This window comes from Lissotriton helveticus, chromosome 5_1, assembly GCF_964261635.1.
Source record: "Lissotriton helveticus chromosome 5_1, aLisHel1.1, whole genome shotgun sequence".
NCBI lineage: Eukaryota > Metazoa > Chordata > Amphibia > Caudata > Salamandridae > Lissotriton > Lissotriton helveticus.
In genome coordinates this window covers 1,668,493,638-1,668,509,810 of record NC_136065.1, presented here as the reverse complement: position 1 = coordinate 1,668,509,810, position 16,173 = coordinate 1,668,493,638, and the positions used below count along the sequence as shown (strand labels likewise).

General features: G+C 45.3%; 1 protein-coding gene across 1 annotated transcript in view; it reads left to right on the top strand.

Annotated features, from left to right (window-relative positions):
• CDH24 (cadherin 24) overlaps positions 1-16,173 on the top strand; it is a 799,438-nt gene that overhangs the window by 149,953 nt on the left and 633,312 nt on the right. Inside the window, exon 2 of the mRNA XM_078644893.1 lies at positions 2,290-2,374. The gene's annotated coding sequence lies outside the window, so the exon portion shown is untranslated. The remainder of the gene's footprint in view (positions 1-2,289; positions 2,375-16,173) is intronic.

The following is a 16,173-nucleotide window of genomic DNA, read 5'->3' as shown; positions in this document are numbered from 1 at the left end:
CCTCGCTAGCCTTTGGGTACACTTCTACCATAGTACCCTTCACCCCACCGCTATGGAGATCCTGGACAGTTCATAGGACACGCCCCTAGATGCATAAGCCGCACCTCCGGTGGGGATTGCTCAGATACGGTTCTTAGGCCACGCTCTAAGTTACCCACACCTTGGCGTTAGTTGTTTCGTCCGATTAGTCCCTGCAAAGTAGGGCTTGAGAAAGACCTGTCCCGTGCGCCATAATCATGACCGTGCATGTCCTGGCAACTCACTGCAAGGTTGTTTATCTGAAATTAGTTAGGGCCCGCGCAGCAGATGCCCGTAGCCGTCAAATGTCATTCCCCGTTCTCTGTTGTATTGCAGTGTTTCCCTCCAATTATACTGTATTTTCCCTTGTAACCGTCGTATGCCTTTGCTGCTTGCCCAAGTATTTTACCCCCGATGTACTTAGTCTCTCTTACAACCCGTGCACCCATCACTTGTCCCTCTGTAATGCACTGTTTCTACCTCATATGGTTTGTTTGCTGCACACTTGTCACTTCACCTCATGTGACTTACGTCTGCTTTTGTACGATCTTCCCTGTGTAACACCCGTGCTACCTAACGCATAACTGACGTAACTAGCAAAGTTGACATCGAGCAATAAGGACTGCCTCATTCAGGATGACGTGCTTGTCAACCATGCATTGCATGAAGATTTTTATCGTGGGAGACAGGCAGGGGGGCTGTGCCGCCTGCTGGAGCGCTTGGTGTCAGAATCTGTACTGTCATCTTGAATATATGTGCATAAAACCAATTCCTTCTCCCTAAGGGGCTGGTAAATAATTACCACTGAGCCCGAGCCTGTCTGTGCACTGCTGGAACAACCAGCTATAATAGCTAATAACTGTTACATAACGTATCAATCACTGTGCCTCGATCTCACCTACCGCACACTCTGTCATGCATGTACCACCAGCTCGCTCCTACGATGGACGCATTCTCAATGTATACATAAACTCGCTCTGGCCTAACGATGGAACTCTTAAAATTAAGGTAATGGTTAAATTGAACCACCCCTCCATGGATACTCAGGTCTGGTCCCCCAAGCTGTGCGGTCTAATGGTTACCTGGATTAGAGGCTGCAATTGCCGGTGACTTACCTCCCTGAAACCACATTTCGTGCATAGTTACACGGTAGCGGTCGCGCATTCAAAATTTCTACTTGAGAATGGAGCTACAAGCAGATGCTAGCAGAGAGCAGACAGCTGCTGGGAATCATAGCGCCGCGTTGTCTCGTAAATAGGAAGGACAACACCACGCGCAAAATATGTCTAGCACTGGAAGGTAAATACCCTTGCGGATCTGTGCTGTTTTGCACAATATCTGTGACTGTGGTAGAACAACGCTTTTGTGACTCTAGGGCAATTTGTCCTTATTCTCAAATACTCAACACATTCAATGCACCTAGTGAGTAGGCAAACCTCAAGAAGAAGCTAATACGGCATTCTAAGCTTCCCATTAGTCGAGAAGATTAAACCGTGCTGCAGAAGGTGCCCCTTTTTTTTCGTTTTTGTACGTTGACCTCTACACCAAGTTGCTTGTACACCTCTCTCTCTCTAGATTGAATGCTTGTTTATAAATTACGTGCCTCCACTTTTTATCACCCTATTGTCTAAGTTGAACCTTTATTGGTTAAGTTCCCCTTTTAGCTACCTGGGTGCTACAGGTCAGAGTAGATGAGTTATTTGATTTTAACAAACCATTATAACAATTTGCGGGGGCAGCTTGCTGTCTTGCGTGTAAGTTTATGCTGCAGAACTGGTAAGTATGTAAAGTTATTCAAATTTTACTGTATACCTCCCACCAGTGATCTCAACGCTGAATTGGATCAGCTTATGCTTTAGAGCAGGGTGCTCCAAAGTCGGTCCTGGAGGGCCGGATCCATGTCGGATTTGAAGATATCTTGTATTTGAAGATATCTGCATTTAGCTAAATGCTAAAGATTTACCCTGGATCCGGCCCTCCAGGACCGACTTTGGAGAACACTGCTTTAGAGACGCTGTTTTAATTGTTTTATTTCAGTTTTTTAGTGCAACAAAGACTGTTGTCATTGGTTCATAATGCTGCCTTAAATTCACCACGGCTTAGAGCAGGCCAGGCTGTTTTATAGTTTTGTCAACTCCTCGAAGCCCCAAGGAGGAGCTGCAATCATTTAATGTGCTGTGTTCCTGCTTTTGCTGATAATTGTTTGCTTTTGTTTTCTGGCCAAGTAATAATTAGTAACGTGATCTCCCCTTTTCTCCTTTCTTGCTACAGCGTGTTTTGGGACCTGTACTGTGAAGCCCCAGAAAGGCGAGACACTTGTGAACATTCGAGTGAGGCCAAAGCCTTTCACGATTACGTGAGTAACCATTTTTAATCCTCCTGATAATTATGGGGTTGAGTGGCTCTAGCGTGCCGTGTAGGGCGAGTGCACAGCCCAGCTGGCAGGCCCTTTTGCGAGTTATGCCCAGTGTCTTCATCTTGCAACGCAGCCAGTGAGCTTGGGAGCTTTCAAGCTTGCTACTGTTTTGAGAATGGAACATTCTAGATTTTCATTGTAAATAGTGTCCTTGTTTCCATTACCTCCATTGTTATTATTCGTGTGAGATTTTGAGATGACATGAAGTGATTGAATTTAGTCTTGGGCGTGGAAATGCCACCGTTCACTACCACGTGCTGGCATTTGCTCTGACCTTTTCAGATGTCCTGCTTTTGTGAGGTTTCAAGCACACGCTTTTCTGCATGTATGCAGTGTTACTGTCATACTATAGCTCTGTGTTTAACTGTGTGCCTTATTCAGACTTAATTCACTTCACCGAATGCTTGAGGCAAGCAGGCCACTTTTGGGATACATTAGGGTTTCGTGTAACTTACCTCCTTCGCTGCGCTCACATTCCCATTGCTGAATGGACGCACAGCAGTTGCTTCTGGGATTCTATGGTTTGTTAGCTGGCTGCTTGTTTTATGGGGAGTGCGCTGCACGAAAAGCATGACATAAGGAGACGGATGAAAGAGCGAGTCAGATTAGTCCGTCTCAGCCTTTCATCGCTTTCAGAAGTATCACTCTGTTAGGTATTCTTTATGGGGTGTGCACTATACCGGTGACGACATGATCAAAGCGCTAGGAATGTATTATAAGGGAGAGCACACCTGCACCCCGTTTCCTTATTCATTCTAATGATTTACCCGGGAACTTCTGAAGCGGGCCTTTCTTGATAACAAGGTCCAGTATTTGCCATGGGATCCAAGTCAGTTTATTTCAAGTTAAGTCCCCAAAACCCAAATGCGTTTATGCAAAGGCTTCTGGGCACACGTTTCACTTCGCCGCTTCCGCGTATGCCCATTAAAGGCAGGAAAGTGAACGCATATTCCCAAAGGAACGGCTGAGACTGCTAGAAAGGAGCGGTCACCATTTATTGTCTTGTACTGCATTGTGCGAGCCATGTTTTGATTTGCCGGGTTACGTTGTCTTAAATTATGCGTGGGTGCACGTGTGTGAGCTGGTAGGTATTATTATGCTTATTTAACGCTCAAGTATGGTATGCTTTGCGATGTTATCTTAGTGCTTTGGCTGTGTGTTTGCTGTTGTTAATTATCCCACAATTTATTCTGCTGCCTGTTACTATGTTATGCTAAATTTTGGTTTGTCGTTGTGTTCTCTTTTGCTGTGTTATGCTGTTTTTCTGTGTTACACTGCCCTATATTCTTTTGTTGTGCTTTAGTATGTTATGTGTTGTGGTGTTTATGCCATGCGACTGTAGGCCGTTTTGCAGTACTCTGTTCTATGTTATGCATTGATGCTGTGTTGTGTTATGCTTATGTTGTACCTTGATGTTTTCCCGTAGTATACCATGCCACATAATGCTATGTTATGCTATGTGCTTATTTAAGCCAGCACTTGTTTGGGCGTACAACCTCACTCCATGTCATCACAGCACTATGTCCCCAAGCCTGGGCTTTATTTGTACTGAGGGTGCATTCTGGGAGTCATAATTGTGGTCTGCTTCCAATGAACCAATCAGACAAGCGCGCAAGACAGCAAGCATGAGTAAAGGCAGCCCGGGGTGCGAGGTTGTCCCACTGTGAGTGATGGGTAGCATACAATACCACCACACAGGTTTTATAATGTAGTGTTAAGTTACCGGTAGCTTACGGCGGACGTATTATATGTTCTGATGTATAGGCACGGTCTCTTTTTCGTGATTATTTAACCTGTTACATATTGAAATCAGGAATATGTTACAGTTATTAATTGTGCAGGCAACACCACATGTGTTCAGATTAGCACATTAAAAGCAGATGCGAGGCTGCCGACTTTCAGTGTTCTACTGCCGGGCGTTTACAGCAAGAATCTGAGAGGATGTGGTCCGTCGGCATAAACACCCGACGCTGCTGCTGGAAATCAGGGTTCGAGCTTCAAGGTCGTGTCCACATCCTGTGATTTTGGGCAAATCACTTAATCTCCCCGTGCCCGAATGTGTAATGTAAATACGGTGCTCGTGTAAAGCGCTCCAACGAGAGAGATTAAGCTATTGGCATTGTAAATGACATTGCCATTTATTTATCTGTTTTCAAAACCAACACTTAAATTAAAAGTTTGTAATTTACAATGCCAATAGCTCTAACTTTTGCAAAGGCGAGACCGTTGCATTGTAAATGCTTGTTCTGGAACTGTTAACCTGCCCAAAGAGGCTCCTACGTGGCGGTCCTCTTCCTGACAGCACCTGGTGGAATAGCGCTGAGAAGATGCCCCCTGCTGGCTTGCATTGGACTGGGCCTGTGACAGAAGACCTCGGGCTCGAGCACTGAGGCTGCAGTCCCCTGAGCCGTCGGTGATGAGAAGTGGAGGTGCCAGGGAGCTCTGTGCCCTTTCACCCTTCGCAGCTGGAGGCTCACCGGTGCTGTATTTTGGAAAGTAGCTGGAATAGAGAGCTCCTTTGCTGCCTGTCCACTAGCTCTACCCACAGAGTGACCTTTAACCTCTGCCAGTCCCGGCATCACGTGTCTGTGACATGCAGCACACTTCAGTACATTACTGCTCCCTCCACTTCCTGTCGTAGTGGTGCGAACATGAGAGAAGCCCTCCAGAAGCCTGCATTGGAGGTCCTCACTCACAACCTCCCTCCATTGTCCACACCCTGGGCGCCATCTTCCCAGAATGCTGCGGAAGCTCTGATCAGCTCCACAGCTTCTGTGCTAAGCCTGCACCGTAACTTCTTAACCATTACACCTGATGCCCGTTTGTGTGAACCAGATATTCTAGTACCATGTTCCCTAGTTATGTTAGCTAGTATTAAACAAATATAAGTTCAGAACATTGTAAATGTATTCGCCTCCTCACCTCTTTGAGTGGACTGCATCTGGCATAGCAAACTTTGCCTTTTACTTTGAGTTTGGCCGTGCTGCCAATAGTTCTTACCAATTAAAGAACAGAGAAAAGTTTCTGTCACCAACCAAGGTCTTACAACCACTCAAGCCGCTAAAAAAACAGGAACATGGCAGCGGTACGTTTTAAACTTCACTCAGTAGATCTCAACCAGCAAACAAGGGGCTCCACTGCTAACAAAGACAACATCCTGGACATCATAATCCACGCCAGACCCTCACGTACCACAGACCAGCTTCCGTATGGATCCGATCACTGGATTCCTCCTCCAATTACCTGCATATCATTGGAACTGATTGCCCGCTCATCACCCATGCCAACAGACCCTCACACACACCAGATGTCAGGATTTACAGATATTCACAACCAAAGCTTCCTTTACTCTCCCCTTACATTGACCACTACCAACCCACCCACAATCCGGTGCACACAGAAACTGAATATTAACAACAGAGCCACCCTCAAACAACAGTAGCTGCCACACAAGCCCAGTTCACATGCAAACTCCATCATTCTCAAGATCATCAGCTCCCACCATGAGCAGTAAATCACGCTTGCAAAGCTGAGTGCTCTCAGGCAAATTTACACAATCCAATAATCAAAGCAGGGCTCTTTGCAAAGCAGTATGTCATGGAAGCAACCCCCTAGCAGATCCATCCTTGTACACTCAATAGAGATTTCACAGCCGTAAATTAATTCTGCGCCAAGAGACCTTAGAGGCAGTGTGCAAGTTATAAATGTAGTCAGCTTGTCAATCGGTCAGTTAACTCTTCGTAGGAAAACTCAATAAGATGTCATAGAGATCGAACGAACCAGGCTCAAGACAACCTTGAGGCTCGTTAATATGGTCTTACTACCAGTTTCCAGCTCTCTCTTGCCTTTCTAACATCCTCTCCTTGAAGGCCGCAAGCTACTTTTCTTAGGCATGATGTCACTAGTGAAGGAATCCCTTCCACCTTCAATGCTTATCTAATATTGGGAGCCTTCGCATTCTCCTTCAGAATTGACCATGTCTGACCCACTACTCCAGAGATCCCACCTCACCTTACAATCCCCAGCAAAGTAGACCATCGCTCCTACTGAACTGGCTCCAAGCTACACTGAAGCGTCTAAACAGCCATCATCCAATCGGTGTAGAACACCGGTCACACTTCAGATGAAAATGATACCTGCCTCCAAGTCCTTGCTGACCTTTAGGTGACTATCATCACTGTGGGCCACAAAGTTCTTCCCAGTATCTATATACTTTGCAAGGATTTTTGGCATAACTTCGTACATTGGCTTTGACCATTCCTAGTAAACCATTAACAATTTATTGAGATGGAGCCCCCCAGAACACCCTTCCTACCCAGCTTTTGCAGGGTTTTTTCTGGCTTCACCTCCCCCCCCCAGTAATCTTCATTCTATATCCACTAGCATTCCAGACACACATCTGTATCTCAAAGATCTGTAGGTCACTGGCCTGTATGTCTCAGGCTATGCCTCTTCCTCATCCGTATCCCTGGCCAGGATGGAATCAAAAAGTGGGTGTAGGAAGCTGGCTGTCTATATAGTTTACTTAAACGAAGTACAATGTGCAGAGAGTCCAGTGTGTCCCCAACTGGTTTACTGAGCAAAAAGCAGATAATACTAACGCTCTCTTTTGTGGTAGTGTGGGCAAGCAGTAAGGCTTATCAGGGGGTAGTGCTAAGCATTTGTTGTACACACCGAGGCAATAAATGAGACACATACTCAAAGAATAAATCTGAAACCAATTTAGAAAGAGAACACTTCTTTTAAATATATTTAAAGCTGAAGAACTTTGTTTCAAGATAAGTACAGTTTTCATAAAAAATATACAGAGGTAATTAAACGTTTCACACCTGTGAGCTTTTACGTACAATGCAATCCTATGGAAGGAAAAGTCAAAGTTGCATTATAGTAACTACAGTCGGTTTTAGGGGTTCACCTTCTGGAATCTGAGTAGTATTGGGCCAAGATTCAAAGTACCATCAGCAGTTCTTCGGGAATGGCCTGGGTTTTACTGGCAGCAGAGTGCAGGTGAGGCTGGTAACTGGCGCTACAGAGAAGGGGGACAACCTGGAAAGAGGCTGCACAGGGGGACTTGCCGGCAAGTCCAAGGGCTCCCAAATGGGGGATCAGGTTGCAAGGGGCCTTGGAGCATGGGTGCACAGCAAGTTGGTCAGGACCCGTGCCGGGCGACTTCTGGGCAAACTAGTTTGGTCAGCTGGGCTGAATGCCCAAAGATGCACCTCATGGTCAGGGACAAACAGTTGGCAGGGGCAAAATCAAAGCAGCTGGGCCAGCCTCGAAGTGGGTGTCAGTGATGCCGATGCCCCGCAACATCTGCTTGGTCCTGGTGCAGTGGGGATCTGGACTAGACACTCAAAGTCGGGTTTTGGTGCAGAGCTTCTGTTACCCCTAGGTTTGGCACTGGACTGCTTCGGTTCATCCTGGTATCTTCACACTGGGTCGGGGGAAAGATCTGATCTTCCAGAGCATGAGTAGCTTCTTCTGGTCATCTGTGGTGTCGGTCAGGCTGGGGAGTGAAAGGTGGTGGTCCGAACTCTGCTTGTCGGTGCCTGCGGACTGCAGCGGAGTAGCTCCTCTACTCCAAGGGAGACTTTCAGTGTTTGTTGAAGTGCTGGCAGGCTAACCAAGGGTTTGGAAGTTCTCCAGCTCGCAGGATGAGTCACTCTGTTGCGATTGTTGAAAGAGGGATGAGTACGGCAGGGTTTCTCGCCAAAGTCCAAAGTTTTGCTGCAGTTCTTGCTAGGTAGTGACTCTACTTTGTCCTTCTTCTGTTGATCTATCGAATCTGAGTGCTTGGGGTTAGGAGTGCAATGGCACCAGTGTGGGTTTATTAAGCTGAGGTATTTGGTGCCAAACACCTTCGGGTACAGTGAAACTATCATGTAGATGGGGAACTCGTAATGACGAGTGTCCAGCCCATGTGATCGTTATGGCTTCCCGGTGCACTGGTAATATCTAAGGGTGAACTTAGATATCACCGGGACATATCCAGTCTCAAAGATGTGCCCTCACATTGTGAACCATGCCTTAGGGCTGTGAAGCCTGCCATAGGGGTGACTTACCTATACCATATGTAGTTCTGGCAGGCATGGCACACAGGGATGTGTGCCATGTCAACTCTTTAGTTTTCTCTGCACCAAGACATGCAGGCTAAAATGGAAATTTGCATGAGCTTTGTGAGGGGTCCCTTAGCGTGGCATACCTTGTGCTGCTGCCCTTAGGGGCTCTCTCTAGGTCCAATGCCCTAGGTACCAGGGGTACCATCTACTAGGGGTTTGAGTGGATCCTAGAGGGTTGCATACTGTGGAACAAATATACAGTTTAGTAAAAGAACACTGGTGCTGTGAACCTAGATAGGAACCCAGCACACGTTCAGTCAGAATTGCAACAGATAGCAGCCAAAAGGGGGTGGGGGTACCCATTTTAAAAGGGGCACTTTCCTACAGTGAGTGTAAGATAAAAGCTCAAATTCAAGCCTTATCCATCAGCGCACAAGAGTATTTGGATGACATTTCTACTACACTGAAGGAAAACCTCTGGGCTTCTTGAATTCAGCGAGAAGCTCAACATGCACTACTACTGAAAAAAATGACTAACACCTGATCAAAAATACACAGCCTAACATAAAGTGTTTACTTACTTCTCCTAAGCTCCATTATCCTATCATTACTCTTGAAACTATCTATCCCTCACCCCACAACTTTGCTTCCCCATGTCTACTTCACAACAATGTTACACCACAAAAGCAACACAGCACTCCAACTCACTCTCAAACACCATCCCCAACATATACACATGCAGACCCATCAAAATGCCTTCTTAGCATGCTGGATGAGGAACACGATACAGAATAGCTACCTAATACAGCTAATACCAGCACTAAAAAAACACCTGCTACACACCCACACAATACTGATCACTCTTCTCCCAAACAAAGTCCCACTTTCACCAAAGGCCACTCACTAAACTGTCTACTAATAAATGCTTGATCCCTTTCTAAAAACAAGCATCACATCTACGACCTTCTCACCGATGCAAAACCAGATATACTATTCATAACCGAATAATGGTTGGGAGAAGATATGGCTCCAGTCCTGCATGAAGCCATTCCACTAGTCTATCAAATAATCACCCAAAATCGTATAGCCTGAAAAGGAGGTGGTCTAGCTATTGTATTCAGGCAAACAATACATATCATTGACAACATCTCCATAAAGAATTGTGAGGCTCTTCTAACAAGATGCAATCCTACACCGTCTTCTTCCTGTAACTTCCTGCTCCTTGACAGACCTCCACCTAGCAAGGCAACATTCCCAGGCGCACCTCTAGATACAGTTTCAAACCTGATAAAAATATACTCCAACCTATATATATGCGTTCTGTATGACCTTAACATTTGGTTTGATAAACCCAATATGACCCATCCAAAAACTATAATCACCGGCCTAGATGCAATGAACCTGCATCAGATTGTCCACAATCTGACACACAGCGCTGGACCTATCCTAGATGACATTTTTGCTAATACTGAACTAGTTACCTTTCAAACTACAACTCCAGTCACATGGTCAGACCACCACTTGCTTGCCTTCCAACATAAAACAACGCTAAGCGGCTCACATAAAACTACCTTACATCCATCCACCTATCGGCCGTGGAACAAACTCAGTTTGGAACACTTGGAAACACAACTAACATCCAGTACAAATCTGGAAATCATAAATTCTGTTCAAAATCTATATGAGTGGCTACAGGAAGCTTTTGACATCCTGATACCACTCAAAACCCCACAACAGAACAAAAGAAAAAAAGCCCTTTGGAGGAACATAGAAATAAAAGACATAAAACAACAAATTAGAAAGCCGCAATGTACCTGGCTCAAAACAAACGCCAAACAAGACAAACTTCACCTACAGAAAATTAACAGATTATACAAATCGGCTATCAAAAAAGCTAAGAAAAGGTACTACTCGGACAGAATTCAAAACGCTAAATGTGCCAATAAAGAATTCTATAAAATACTCAATGAATTTCGCAAACCAAATTGCCTAGAAGGAACTCATCCTGTTACTCAAGATTTCACAGACCAACTGGCAAATCGTTACATGGACAAAGCAGACACATTGGAATCATACTTAAAACCGAAACAAAGCACCAGCACTAACCCTTGTACAAAACAACAATCCAAGAATGCTCTAATCAAGCCTCTCCATTCCTTCCAACACATCTCACACGATGAATTGATCGACGTGGTCAAAGCAAGCAGGCCTACCGGCAGCCCTTCTGACCCCTGTCCACCATCAACTTTCAAGACAATTCTTTTAACAACCTCTGCTGCCACTCCAGTAAGAAGAATCATCAATGATTCCTTAAATACTGGAATATTTCCAGAAGAACTCAAAAAGTCATACATACGCCCTTTACTGAAGAAAACAAACTTGGACCCACTGAACCTGACAAATACAGACCCATTACAAATGGACCGTTCCTGGGCAAACTGATAGAAAGAGCAGCGTTCGCCCAGATGTCACAATTCATTGAAGAGAATGACATACTTTCAGTCTTCCAAACAGGATTCCGTCCCAGAAGAGGCACTGAATCTGCCCTCCTTGCCATCTGGGATGACCTAAAGAATACAGTTGACCGCAACGGGGTTGCTGCACTACTCCTCTTGGACCTCTCACCTGCCTTTGACACGGTTGACCATGACACTCTGAAACAAAGACTCTATGAAGCTAGCATAGAGGGAACTGCTTCAGACTGGATAGCGTCCTACCTTCGAAACAGAACTAATGTCATCCATACCCCACCTTTCTCGTCCAAACCATACTCCACAAAAGCAGGGGTCCCTCAAGGTTCTATCATCTCGCCCAATTTTTCAACATCTACATGAAGTCATTACCAGTACTGATCAATAAATTTCACCTCACGTGCTATAACTATGCAGATGACACGCAAATACTCCTTCAACTGGCATGCCCCAAAGACATTGGAAAATCACCAGTTTTCAGCTGTCTCAGAGCCGTGGATCAGTGAATGACCTGAAGCCATCTCAAATTGAATGCTTCAAAAAATGAAATACTCACGTGTGGCGATTGGAAACATTACAACCCGCTTGCCGCATGGCCTGATGAACTGGGATCACTGCCTAAATTATCTCAGGAAGTAAGAAACCTTGGAATGACCATGGACTCCAAGCTGTCGATGAATGCCCAAGTGGATAAACTAGCAAGATCAAGCTTTGCTACTATAAAAACGCTGCGACAAATTTTCCATCATTTGGGATTTCCACACAAGGTCCAAGCTACTTCTCCCTTGTTCTGTCCAAACTCTATTACGCCAATAGCCTCTACCATGGATCACCTTTAACGACCATGAAAAGACTACATCGGATTCAGAACTCGGCTGCCAGAATACTCTTGCATATCAAACCGCGAGACCACATCTCTCCTGCCTTGAAAGCCCTGCATTGGTTACCGGTTGCCAGAAGATCCACGTTCAAGCTGCTTTGTATCACCCACAAAGCAATACATGGAATGGGACCGCTCTTCATCAGGAGTAAAATCACCAAACACATTCAACAAAGGAACCTCCGCTCTAAAGGAGCATCTCGCCTCAAAATCCCACCATACAAGAAAAAAACCATGGATGGCACATCCTTCTCTTCTCTTCAAGCAGCCAAACTATGGAACTCTTTACCCCCAACATAAGGTCCTCCGACAACCACCTTATCTTCAGACAACTACTCAAGATTTGGCTCCTCCCCACATAAGCACCTCTGTATACAAGCATTTTTTCCACTATAGATATGTACTTATCTTTGTGTATTACTTTGTATAAACAAGTAAAATAATTATGTTGTTGAGAGAAAAAATAATAAATAAATAAGAATCATCTTTGGTCTACATGTACATACTTCCATTCTGCATCTATATACCTTCCATGTACTTGGATCTGTGTGTCTGTTACTTTTCTCCTAAAAAAGCATATCCAATGTACTACCCTATTTCTCATCCTGTGCCTCTATCAATATATTTAATCTACATAGACGTACCTCCTTTATGTATCTATATACTTTCAATGTAATTATGGATCTATATATTTATCACTTTCTTCTAATTTAGCATTTCCAATGCACTACCCTATTTCTCAGCCTATACTTCGCTCAATATATCTTCTAGCCCAACCTTCTGACTCATCTCAAACTTCTTCTACTACTCCTTCCAATGAACTACCCTATCTCTCATCCTATACTTCTATCAATATATCCTCTAAATCCACTCTCTCATTTATCCAAAACCACTACTATGATTGCCAAAATAACCCTTTCTAGAGTCTCTCCTACTCTACCCCTCCTTGCTTCATGTGACACCTCTTTTACTATACCGATCCCCTAAAACAAACCTTTCTAAACTCTTCCCTCTGAGTCCTCCCCTCCAAAACTCCCTTTTACTCATCCAAAAGCCTTCTCCTACTGCTAAGACCTAAACAAAAAAATTCTTTTACTCTTTTATCCCTCCACTATCCTTTTCAATCAAAATTAACAGACTAACATGTTCACTTCTCAAATTCCATATTAAACTATACTAATATACTACCCAAATACCTGAATAACATAACCACTACTCAAATTACTTCCTATTTTTTTTTACTATACTAATTTTCAACAGTAATCCTATATGGGTTCTGGAGTGGCGTGCTACTCGCCAGAAAAGCTATTCAACACCCATCAGGGGTAACAAGTGCTATATGAATGCAAATCTTTCTTCCCCTTTTATCCCTCCGCTCACTCCAAGTAACTGACTAAAATCCACCACTGAAATTACTTCATATTTCACCATATTAATTCACCACTAATCCTTTGTAGGCTTCCTTCGTCAACAAGTGCTATATAAATACAAACCTTTGTCCTCCTCTATCCTTCTGCTATCATTCCAAATCTAAATAACTGACTAACCTATCCACCACTTAAAATGTACTTGCATGTTTCACTATACTAATTCAACACTAATCCTCTATTTATTTATTTATTTATAAAGTTTGGGTCCCGGAGTAGCGTGCTACTCGCCGAAAAAGCGCTTTGACGCCTCGTCAGGGGTAATAAGCGCTATATAAATGCAATTACAATACAATACAATTGTGCATTTTGTGCTATGACGTTGTTTAGATGATGTTCTTTGTACAGTTTTGCACTGCCTGCTGAGGTGAGGCTTACACTCTATGAATACCCTAAATAAACAAAATAGGAGGGATTGCAGCTCGTGTGGCCATGGGCTCGAATGGACCGGTAGTGGAGGGAGCAACTGAAGGGTGGCCATGTTTTCCTGATGGGGTTTGACCAAAAGGAGCTGAGTTTCATTTTGGATCGATTGAGCTACAGGACGCCTGTGGACATGCTGAGCGCTTTTCCATTCAGACCGTGCTCGCGAGTTGAACACTGGTCCGTCTCGCCAGTGGCTCCCACATATATCTCTGTATTGTCCATGTACGAGTGATGGAGCAGGTTCCGAGAGAGATAATGACCTCCATTAGTACTGCAGGTAAACATTAGAGAGGAGCGGAGGTGGAGGTGGGCCCCAGGGTACCCAATGTATTACCTGGACACGCGCAGTCATGAGGTTGATGAATTGAAGCCCGTGGGAGCAGTTCTCCAGAAATGAGGTGAACACAGCAGACTGTGAAACACCCATCACAAGGCTGAGACTAGAGAGTGAGACGCTGTGATTCACAAGGCAGGCGTCCGCGCTGAGGTCTAGCACCAGAACATCAACAGCGAGTCATCCCACCCCCGCGGACTGCTCTTCCATTGCCTGTTTCCAGAGCATCATCCCTTGGTAATGTTAGATTTTGCACAGTTCCTCATTGGCAAGAGCCATTCTATGTTTGCTGCCCCCCTCCCCCGTTCTTTTCTGTCTGTTGGAATATTCCATATGCTACGTACTGTAGGCGTACAGTTTTGACAGTTAGATACTGTCTTCTCTATGAGTGCCTCTATTGTTGAGTAAAGCACTTCTTTCAGCTACATCTTGTCTCCTATTCTTTTAGTAACATGCCTAGAGTGGTCTGATTTCATTTCATGGTACAGAGTCACATGCAGGAAAACAGCATTTAGACGCTGGGAAATTTACCAGCACATGAAGAGTTAACTGCAATCATTAGCTAATATAAACCTCTATAAAAACTAAAATGCATCGTAAAAAGGAGCATAAAAGAAAGAGAGCAGAAAATGGATCTTGGCCATCAGCTGTGGTTAATTTACAATACATTTCTTGAGATGTTGCTTGGTCTTGGTTTGTGGAGGCACCCCTTGATTTTTGTTAAGGTTGTTACACAAAATGTATAATCTTACTACCCATGATTTCTATATTACCTGGAGCATTGAAGCTTATTCACGAGATTTCATCCCAGGAAGGCTGCTCAGGAGTTTCAAATGCTGCACAGCCTCACCTTGGAGCCCTCTCTGATAAGAGGCAGTACCTGAAAGTGTAACTGTTGTTCCATCAGTAGCTATTTCAAATAATGCATTTACTCAAGTCGATGAAAAATGTTGAGAAGCACAAATATATCCGAAAGGTTCCACTTGTGAGCTTTCTGCAGCTTTAGCAGCCTTTTTTGCAAACGGACAAGTTACCTAGCAGGCAGCACTGGTGTCTGGGGAGAGCTTTGGCTTGCATCAAGATTTGTCAGTTCAGTGTTACACAAAGGGCTGGTTTTTGGCACATTTTGCATGCATGATGATCAGTTTTGTGCAACTAACCCCTGAATTTCAAAGAAAATCTGCTTTTGGAAGTGACCCCAGTATTTCACACCCGCTTCCCGGGGTCAGTAGTGAACTAAGTTTTTCCAGGCCCTGAAAGGGCAACAGGCTGGGATCAATCAATCAATCAATCAACCACGGCATTTGTAGAGCGCGCTACTCACCCGGGAGGGTCTCAAGGCGCTGGAGGAGAGGGGCATGTTACTGCTCGAACAGCCAGGTCTTGAGCTGCTTCCTGAAGGAGAGATGGTCTTGGGTTCGCCGAAGGTGGGTGGGGAGGGAGTTCCAAGTCTTGGCTGCCAGGTAGGAGAAGGATCTTCCTCCGGCGGTGGCTCTGCGGATGCGTGGTACGGTGGCGAGGGCGTGGCTGGTCGATCGTAGCTGGCGGGTGGGCGTGTAGAAGGTCATGCGGTCGATGAGGTACTTGGGGCCCAGGTCGTGGAGAGCCTTGTGTGCGTGGGTGAGGAGTCTGAACGTGATTCTCTTGCTGACGGGCAGCCAGTGCAGGTCTCTCAGGTGTCCGGTGATGTGGCTGGGTCGAGGGATGTCCAGGATGAGCTGTGCGGAGGCGTTCTGGATGCGTTGGAGTCTTTTTTAAGTTTGGCTGTGGTTCCGGCGTAGAGGGTGTTCCCGTAGTCCAGTCGGCTGGTGACGAGTGCCTGGATGACGGTCTTCCTGGTTTCAGTGGGGATCCATTTGAAGATCTTGCGGAGCAGCGCAGGGTGTTGACGCATGAGGATGAGACGGCGTTGACTTGTCTGGCCATCGACAGGGAGGAGTCCAGGATGAAGCCCAGGTTGCATGCGTGGTCCGTTGGTTTGGGAGCGGTGCCCAGGGCCGGGGGCCACCAGGAGTCGTCCCAGGCGGAGGGTGATGATCCCAGGATGAGGACTTCCGTCTTGTCTGAGTTCAGTTTAAGGCGGCTGTTCCTCATCCAGTCGGCGACGTCTTTCATCCCTTCATGTAGGTTGGCTCTGGCGGT